The sequence below is a fragment of the Octopus sinensis genome, linkage group LG17, assembly GCF_006345805.1.
Source record: "Octopus sinensis linkage group LG17, ASM634580v1, whole genome shotgun sequence".
NCBI classification, from domain to species: Eukaryota; Metazoa; Mollusca; class Cephalopoda; order Octopoda; family Octopodidae; genus Octopus; species Octopus sinensis.
This window is the reverse complement of record NC_043013.1, coordinates 24761431-24771606: the sequence shown is the minus strand read 5'-3', so window position 1 is coordinate 24771606 and position 10176 is coordinate 24761431.

The following is a 10176-nucleotide window of genomic DNA, read 5'->3' as shown; positions in this document are numbered from 1 at the left end:
AATAAGTGTGTTATCTGATGTCCTTGGTTCTGGGTGCGCAAGGCTGAAAGTTAATCGATTGTAATATTTACAATATTCAGCCGCAAAAACAGAACGGATTCAAGATGGCGTCGAACAATGGAGACGATGTTGGTCTGCAACAATTTTGGTTAAAGGCCTTTTGGTAAGGACTGCTAGAATCAGTTCGAACGGAGAGAAAAATATTAACGTCCTGCTCCTTAGGTCGCTGCTGTCCAAGTCGCCGCTGCTGCTGCTAGCGGTCAAACGTTCTACGATCCCCCTGCCTTGGCCAGGGTCGTGCTTCAGTGGTTCGCGCATGCGCGAGAGGGCCCTTCCTTTCTGTGCCTTGTAAAGGCACCAACACGCGCGAAATACAAATGGACGGTGTGCGAGCGCGCACCGCTATAGGGTCACTACAGCTCCCCTCCAGTGCGTACGCACGAAAGGAAACTTATTGTAGTGACTGCAAAACTCAAGGTGGACCCAGATAACCAAATAGCACACAATAATATAATGGCAAAATTTATAACATACACAAGAAATTTACTAAAGGAAAAAGAGAAAAAATACTCAATGAGAAAAATCAAGAGTGCATGCATGAAAGTGTATACGTCACAAAGTATAAACCCTTCCGCTGAAAGGAGCGGAGGGAAAGCAAAACTCACAGTTAATGAACCTAAACGAAATTAAATCCAACTTCCTCTAAAGGTAGTTGATCCTGCGAAATAGCAGTTTAAATCAATTGCTGCAGGAGAGGAAATGGAATACAGAAGCTCGCTAGTATACACAAAAAGGCAAAGGTGCAAACATGCTGGTGTGATGCGCGACACAGATAATTTTCTGTTAATTACGTGACCAACAGTGGTCTAACAGGGAAAAAAATTACGCCTAACATGGCGCAGCGCATGTGAACTCCGACGTCCTATGAGTCGGGAAAAGAACTAAGCCAACGCAAACGTGTTGCAAAAACAAGCAATACACGTGCGAAGCAAGGTGCATGAAATGCAATAGTGCTTGCCAGACCAAAAACAGCAAGAATATGCCAGTGTTTGAGCGATTATATGCTTCGTTCGTATAGGAACAAAGGTATGCATGCTGGCGCGTTATAATGGACAAACAACCCTCTCTATGTATATACGTGACCGACCTAGGGTCTATAGAAATGAGGGGTGTCCACAAAAGGCAAATTCCATGGAAAAAAAACAAGCGAGAAAAGCATGTGTGACGTATGTATGTGAGAGAGAGCATTTATGTGTGTGTACGTGTGTGCGACAGAAATACATACAAGGTGAATGCGAGCAAAATATAAAAACAGCGCATAGAAAAAATGTCTCTCATGTGCTATTTCAGACAAGAGTTAATTTACCAGTCTGTAATAGCCTGATGCACAATAGCAGTTCGTTCTGTAACAGAATGTTGAGATCACAAATGCAGATGCCGATTGAACACATATCGTGTAGCGGTTGTGGCTTCAATGCTGTGACAGGTTAACTGGAACAGAAGAAATCTCGTAGATAGTGCTGGGCTGTGAATTCTTGGTGTGCTAATGCACAAACGGCAAGTGGACCAAACTTCTGCGAGTTGCTATGTACATCTTGGTGGAGGTCGACGGTGTTGAAAGGCGACGGTGGTGGTGGCGACTGTAGTGGACTTGAGACAACATCGTTCTTAGTGATGATGGCGACGAAGATAGCGACGACGTGAAGTAGAAAGACAACGATGGTGATGACGAAGGCAGAGAAAAAGCATCGATGAATTGATGGCGTTCGTCATCATGGCTGTAGAATAAGAAAGAGGCTCCTTCTACAACTGTTTGTAGTGGCCGGAAACAAATCGTCGAAAGATGAATGCGTAGAGTTAAATCGTGTTCCGACTTCACAGAAAAACTGGATTTTTTTTTGTTGATAAGTGATCTCTGGTTTTAGACCAGAATCACGTCGGAGGGTCACCACTGTAACGATCTTAGTTAGTGTGAGTGAATATCTTGTCTTGTACTTTCGGGGTACAAGAAAGCAATCACTCACTAGCCGTTGCTTTATTAATCCAGCATTCTACCAGTCAGAAACAACAAGACGCAGACGTAAAATATATATTTACTACTTTATTCTCTTTCTTGGTAACAATAACAATAAGTGTGTTATCTGATGTCCTTGGTTCTGGGCGCGCAAGGCTGAAAGTTAATCGATTGTAATATTTACAATATTCAGCCGCAAAAACAGAACGGATTCAAGATGGCGTCGAACAATGGAGACGATGTTGGTCTGCAACGATTTTGGTTAAAGGCCTTTTGGTAAGGACTGCTAGAATCAGTTCGAACGGAGAGAAAAATATTAACGTCCTGCTCCTTAGGTCGCTGCTGTCCCAAGTCGCCGCTGCTGCTGCTAGCGGTCAAACGTTCTATGATCCCCCTGCCTTGGCCAGGGTTGTGCTTCCGGTGGTTCGCGCATGCGCGAGAGGGCCCTTCCTTTCTGTGCCTTGGTAAAGGCACCAACACGCGCGAAATACAAATGGACGGTGCGCGAGCGCGCACCGCTATAGGGTCACTACAAGGGGAATGAACAGTTTGGAGTGTTAAACAATTGTTATAGAAATAATATAAAGATTTCTCTTCCTCCACATCTGAAAGTATTGTTTTTCATTTAACACAAAATTAAGAGTTGAAGGGATACAATTCAGTCCTTTAACCATTATCAACAAAATCTTCTGAGGATCACAGTTATCCCAGCTGGGTAGCAGGATAGGTGGAGTGGGAAAATTGTTAGCAGAGAAAAGGATAAATAATGTAAATGAGGCAGTCAGAGTGTAGAATAAAATAACTAAGATTTAGCAAATCTTGGAAAACACAGTAGCAACTTTTATTTTTGATTACCACTGCCTGGGTTAGATGATAAACAGAAGGACCACTTTTATAAGCTCTTCTGCTGACTAGCTTCAAGATGAATGGTAGTGACCTCATTATTTTTTATTTGCCACTGACAATTTTAATGGACATGCTGATCAACATTACAAGGGCTTGTCCAGTGCACATTAGGAGGGATTAAATCATCTGGAGTTCTGTGATGCAAATGATCTACGAGATAGGACTGGAAAGACTGAAAGAAAGGATGCAGATGTGACTATTGATGCAGATATGGCTGTATAGCTGAGAATTTTTCTTCCCAACTACATGGTTCTAGGTTCAATATAATGTATGGTACCTTATGCAAATGTTTTTTTTTATTCTAGCCCCAGACTGACCAAAGCCTGGTGTGTGTGTTTTGTTTTGTTTTGGTCCTTCTTTCACACTTTGACATTTCCTAGCCTAGAACTATCACCTTCTTTATTGATGCACCACACAGTTGAAGAGGCTCTTCGTCAGCCAAGCTCACTTGTGATGATGCAAAGAAAAAAAAAAATACATGCTGTAAAGTCTCTGTCCATAAAAACCATACAAAGTAGACATTGGAGCATGATGCAGTACTTACTCAAGCTGGCTGTGGACAAATGTACCACCATGCATTTTGAGAGGAAAAACCCAGCGTCTACTTACTCCCTCCACAACACTAATCTCAAAAAGTCTTCTTGTGAACGTGACCTGGGCATTATTGTCGACAGCGATTTGCGTTGGACAAAACACATTGCAAAAATTGACATGGCATCACTCACTAAATCATCTAACTGCAGCTTTACATAGCTATGGTGCGACCTCACCTGGAATTTGCATCACCAGTCTGGAACCCCTATCTTGCTCAGGATATTAATCATCTGGAAGCCGTTCAATGATGTGCAACAAAGAGAATACCCTTCATCAGGCATTTGCCATATTCTGAACACCTTACTTCCCTGGCATCTTTTCAAACTCCACCTGTCTAACACCTGTGGACATGTTTACAAAGTCAGAAAACAGCACAGCTCCCATGACTTTCGGAAACATTTTTTCATGCTAAGAGTTACTGAAGTATGGAACAAACTGCCGGCATCAGTTGTTAGTTGTCGGAGCACTGCATCCTTCAAAACTTCCATGCTTCCTGAGATTCGCCAACACTACACCTGATTTTCACCCCTCCATACACACACAAGCATGTATCTGAATCATACACTGTTCAGTTCCCAGACATTTGTACATTACTGCAAATGCTTTATACGCACTTTTGACAAGTTGTGGTGCACCTAAGCACTGTATACAATAATTTCATTATTATCATTATTAGACCTCTCTGTTCTTATCAAACTATCAACCCATGCAAACATGAAACATGGATTTTAAAAGATGATGATGATTTTGATTAGCAATTCTAAACAATGAGGGATGGATATCAATAGAAGTCAGGAGGGAAGGAATAGTAATGAATTGTCATAATCAACATCTAACATTGACATTGCTGGTCAGTTTGACAGGGTCAAACAAACCAGAGGACAGTACTGAGCACCAATGTCTGCTTTGGCATGGTCTCTACAGACGGATGTTCATCCTAACGCCTACCACTTTGCAAAGTGTTATGGATGCTTTCTTCACGGCAACAACATGAGTGAGGTTGTGAAGTAATTTGCAAAACAAAAATGACCCCCTCAACTGAGGGGTGCTGGTTGTAGAGAGAGAGGTGGCTTTATACCAGTTGTTAAGAGATTAAAATATGAAAGAGAAATAGTAATAGGTGTCTTGCTACAGAGGCGATTAAATGGCTACCCTGATTATACTAGTATGGATAAGAGTAACTGGAAAGAGAGATAAAGAGAGTGGTAATGAGGTGTAAGTGCATACTGTCAAGGTACAATAAGGTAAAGAAAAAAGAGAATGGGAACAAAGGGCCAAGAAGGGTGGCTGGGTAAGTTTGTATGAGTGTGAGGGAGGAGAATAACAGGCTTGATGGGGTTAGAAGGAAACAGTGAATTGCTAGAGGAGGTGAAGGAGGAGATAAGTGAAACTAGAGAAATATTGTAGAATAGCAACATAATAAGACTGAAGGCAGATAAAAAATAAGATGATGTGTAAGGTAAATGGGCAAAGGAGGACTGTGGATGGAGAGTGATTGAGAGAGAGAGAGAGAATTGGAGGTGAGCAGCACAGAGGAGCGAATAAAGTGAATGACAAAGGCATGTGTGGGGTGAGACAGTCAATGGCAGATATGAGAGGGTATTAAGACTGAAATATGGCCATCATATGATGTAGGTCAGGGGAAAGGGAGAGATAATTGATAGCACAGAAAAGATGATCAGTTGAAAACAAACTGAGAAAAGATGATAATATTGAGAATGAAGGCTGGAAGGTAAAAAGACAGTGGTGAGAGAGTGAGAGAAGGAAAGCAAGATAGATAGATAAAGGGTAAAGATCCCCTTCGGTCATGAGTGACCATGGGTTTGCACCTAGAGAGTTACCCTCTGAGGCACAAGTCTGGGCAAGGTTGTTTTATGGAAGACCAGTAGTCGCCCATGCATACCGGCCTCCCCTCTCCACGCCACCAGTGTTATCCAAGGGAAACACAAAGGTCGATACAGCTTGGCACCTGTGACGTCGCAACTCATTTCTACAGCTGAGTGAACTGGAGCAACGTGAAAATAAAGTGTCTTGCTCAAGAACACAACACGCAGCCCGGTCCGGGATTCGAGCTCACAACCTCACGATCGTAAGCTCGACGCTCTAACCACTGAGCCATGATAGATATATATATATATATATATATATATATATATAGAGAGAGAGAGAGAGAGATAACTAGTAACACAAAAGGAGATGAAACATGTGTAGTTCTGCTCTCCTATAATTACACCAGCTGGATGGTAGAGAAGTAAAGAGGAGTAAAGAGTGATGGAAAAATGAGAGGGTGGAGAAAGTTTGACAGAGATAAGAGATGTGTGCAGAAACATAAACATAATACTTTTAGGGCTTCAGTTTTGCTGTGATGGACAGGTCTTCTTGAGAACAAAGAGTTGACAATCATCTCAGTACTCTGTTATCTCATCTGTGAGACTAAACATCCTTAGGTCAGTCTTCACTACTTTGTCCCATGTCTTTCTGGCTCTCTCTCTCTCTCTTCCACAGGTTCCATCCATAATTCCTCATCTACATGCATCAAATGACGATACCAGCATAGATTTTTTGTTTGCTTACACATTACACCTGATTCCTCTTATGCCCACTTTTTCTCTCAACAGAATTGTATTTTGCGGTATATGCACGCTAATGTTGCATATCCACTAGAACATGATAGCTTTATTCTTTTTTCAGTTTTCACACGTCCTCTGCATTCAGAGTTCATTTCCCACTACCATGAGACATTGCTGTTTGTACACAAGTAGCTGCCTTTTGTATTTACAGAAAAATCTTTTATTACCAACAGAGATTGGTAATAAAAAATTCTGAAGTTTCTCTATCCTGTTCTTATTCTAGCAACTATACTACTGCTAATTAGATAACCAAGGCAACAGAAAATATCTACCACCTCTAGAGATCTTCCAACAGCTGAATAAAATGGTAGATAAAGGAATGAATGATAGGGAAATCAGCAATTGTAGACTTGACATGGACATATTTGGCAAGGGGATCTAATCTGTATATACACATCTACACTCCATTATAACATCAGTTTTTTCATGCTTTCATAGATGGACAAATTTTCTCAAGCAGAGTAAAATGTAAAGAGAAAGCGCAAAGGATTCACTTACCTGATTGTCTGTGACTGTGCTTGTTGCAAGAAATTCCTTAGCTAATTGAAAACGGGCATTGTTATTGACTTTCAGTAACATTTCAAGAATTGTAAACTCATCTGATGTGATCACAAACTCATATTTCTTTTCTAAAATCTATAAAAAAGAGATAACATTTGTATTAGACTCATTAACAGAAACTATAGATTTATCTAATGGTGACATAGGAATTGATTCTAATTTTCCTTATTTCAAACTTTACATTTTTAATAATTGTGTATGTGGATGAGAGGGAGAGTAGAAAAAAATAATTTTTTTCTGCCCAATATTCACAGGAACAAAAACAAGTTTTGATGTAGCAGAGAAAATAGAGAGAAAATAATGCCTGCAAATGTTTAGATGAACCACTTTAAGCCACAAGAAACCAGCATTAGATACTTACCAGAGCTATTTTTTTCGCAATCAAAACTCTCCGACAGCATTCCTTGCCTTGGACACACAAACTAAACAGTTGCTCCATTACAGAAATGAGTTGGTCTTGAGCAGGGGACAGAGTCAAATTACCAACACCTGTCAGGCTACCAAGACTTGCTGTAGTACACAAAATAAGGAAATTTATTCATTATTTATCAGACTTGTAGGATAATAGCCTAGATATAAAAATAAAAACAATATGCTGTAAAGTAATCCCTCATCATATCATGGTCCACTTATTGCAGTTTATTGTTTAAGCTTATATCGTTTCCTCCATGATGCTGCTTTGCATTTCTAAGTAATGCGAATTTTCACTTATTGTGGGGAGTTTTGGAATGTAACACCAGCACTAGTTGAAGGATTATTGTAGGGGCGGTGAACTCGGAGACCATTGCCACTAGAATAAGAATAGCCTGGGCAAAGTTCAGAAAGCTTCTACCTTTACTGGTGAAAAAGGGCTCTCAGAGTGAAAGGTAGATTGTATGATGCATGTGTGTGAACTGCCATGCTAAACAGCAGTGAAACATGGGCCATGACTACTGAAGACATGCATAGGCTTGAAAGAAATTAAACTAGTATGATTCACTGGATGTGTAATGTCAGTGTGCACACACAAGAGAGTGTAAGCAGCCTGAGAGCAGATGTGGTGTGCAAGAGAGACGACAGCATTGGTATGGACATGTGCTGTGTATGGATGAGGAGACCTGTGTGAAGAAGTGTCACTCCCTAACATTGGAAGGAACGTGTGGTACATGGAAACCCAAGAAGACATGGGATGAGGTGGTGAAGCATGACCTTTGAATGTTGGGCCTCATAGAGGCAATGACGAAAGACAGAGACCTCTGGAGATGTGCTGTGATTGAGAAGACTCAGCAAGTAAAGTAGGATCATAGCCATTGTGGATGATGCCAGTGCCATTTGACTGGTTCCCATGCTGGTGGAACACAATAAGCACCATGCATGTGTGGGTTGTTGACAGTGCCACCTGATTGGCTCCCCATGCTGGTGCCACGTAAAAAGCACCATCTGAACATGGTCAATGCCAGCCTCCCTGCCCTGACAGGCTCCTGTGCTGGTAGTATGTAAAAAAGCACCATCCAAACGTGGCCGATGCCAGTGCCGCCTGACTGGCTCTCATGCTGGTGGCACGTAAAAAGCATCTACTACATTCTCAGAGTGGTTGACATTAGGAAGGGCATCCAGCTGTAGAAACACTGCCAGATAAGATTGGAGCTTGGTGCGGCCTCCTTGCTTGCCAGTCCCCAGTCAAACAGTCCAACCCATGCCAGCATGGAAAACAGACGTTAAACGATGATGATGATATATATACATGTATATATACATATATATATATATAAATATATATATATAGCTATGTGGCTGATGACAGTACCGCTTGATTGCAACTCATGCCAGTGGAACGTTAAAAGCACCATCTGAGCATGATCATTGCCAGGGCTGCTGATTGGCTCCTGTGCAGGTAGCACGTAAAAAACACCTTTTGAGCGTGGTCGTTGCCAGAACTGCCTGACTGGCCCTCGTGCTGGTGGCATGTAAAAGCACCCACTACAGAGAGGTTGGCATTAGGAAGGGATTCCACCTGTAGAAACTTTGTAGATCAGATTGGAGCCTAGTGCAGCCTTCTGGCTCACTAGTCCTCAGTCAAACCGTCCAACCCATGCCAACATGGAAAGTGGATGTTAAACAATGAGACTGTGCCAGTGGCACGTAAAAAGCGTCATTCGTATGTGGCCAATGCCAGCGCTACTTTGACTGGCTTCAGTGTTGGTGGCACGTAAAAAGCACCAACCGATCATGGCTGTTGCCAGCCTCCCATGGCACCTGTGCCGGTGGCACGTAAAAAGGCACCCTCTACACCCACGGAGTGGTTGGCATTAGGAAGGGCATCAAGCTGTAGAAACACTGCCAGATCAGACTGGAGCCTGGTGCAGCCTCCTGGCTTCCCAGTTGAACCGTCCAACCCATGCCAGCATGGGCAATGGATGTTAAATGATGATGATGATTATGTGGTAAGTAGCATCATTCTTTTGCCATTGTGTCTCATAGAGTTTTCTGTATTTTTATGCCTATGTAGACATCTAATACATGTGCCTAAAATTTGCTTAATTTCATGTTGGCCCTGATCAACCAGATCCATGATCAAAGACAATCAAGTAATGACCATCCTGTCTTTTTATCAGACATAATGTAATGTGTAGGTTCATTATTCAATGCTTAAGATAGTGAGGTATGGTTTATTCTTTTACTTCTTTCAATCATTTGACTGCAGCCATACTGGGCACCACCTTGAAGGGTTTTAGTCGAACAAATCAACCATAGGACTTATCTCTTTCTTTAAGCCTAGCATTTATTCTCTCTGTCTCTTTTGCCAAAACACTAAGTTATTGGGATGTAAGCACACCAACACTGGTGGTGCAGGACAAATACAGACACACACACATACATATACATATATACAATGGGCTTCTTTCAGTTTCCAGCTTTGGTTGGCCACAGGTTATAGTAGAAGGTACTTGCCTAAGGTGTCACACAGTGGGACTGAATCCGGAACCATGTGGTTGGGAAGCAAGTTTTTTACCGTACAACCATTCTTGCACCTTTCGAGAGAGATTTACCATCTATATCTAATGAGCTCAGCTCATGTGCATAAACATATGTTATATACGAAGATGTGTACTCATATGTGTAGATGTGCATTATAAATGTATTAAAGTGAATTCACCAACCATTAGAAAGTCGAAAGAAGGATGTGCCATTGTTGAATTGTCGAGAAAACTTGGTGGCTGGATTTTTGTTGATATCTGCAGACTCCAGCAGAAGTTGCTTTATTTCTGGTGCTATTTCATCAACACTGATGGAACCAATGCTGAGTCGGATGCAAGTCTAAAGAGACGGGTGAAAAAAAAAAAAGAACAGAATTAGTATTTTTCAAAGTTATTGCACATTTTGCTTAGAAATTTTGCCTGTTTCTCTAAATTCTAATTTCAATGTTCACAATTACTTAACTTTATACAGATGATGGTTATGGATACTTCTTCATGAAAGAAGGAACCATTT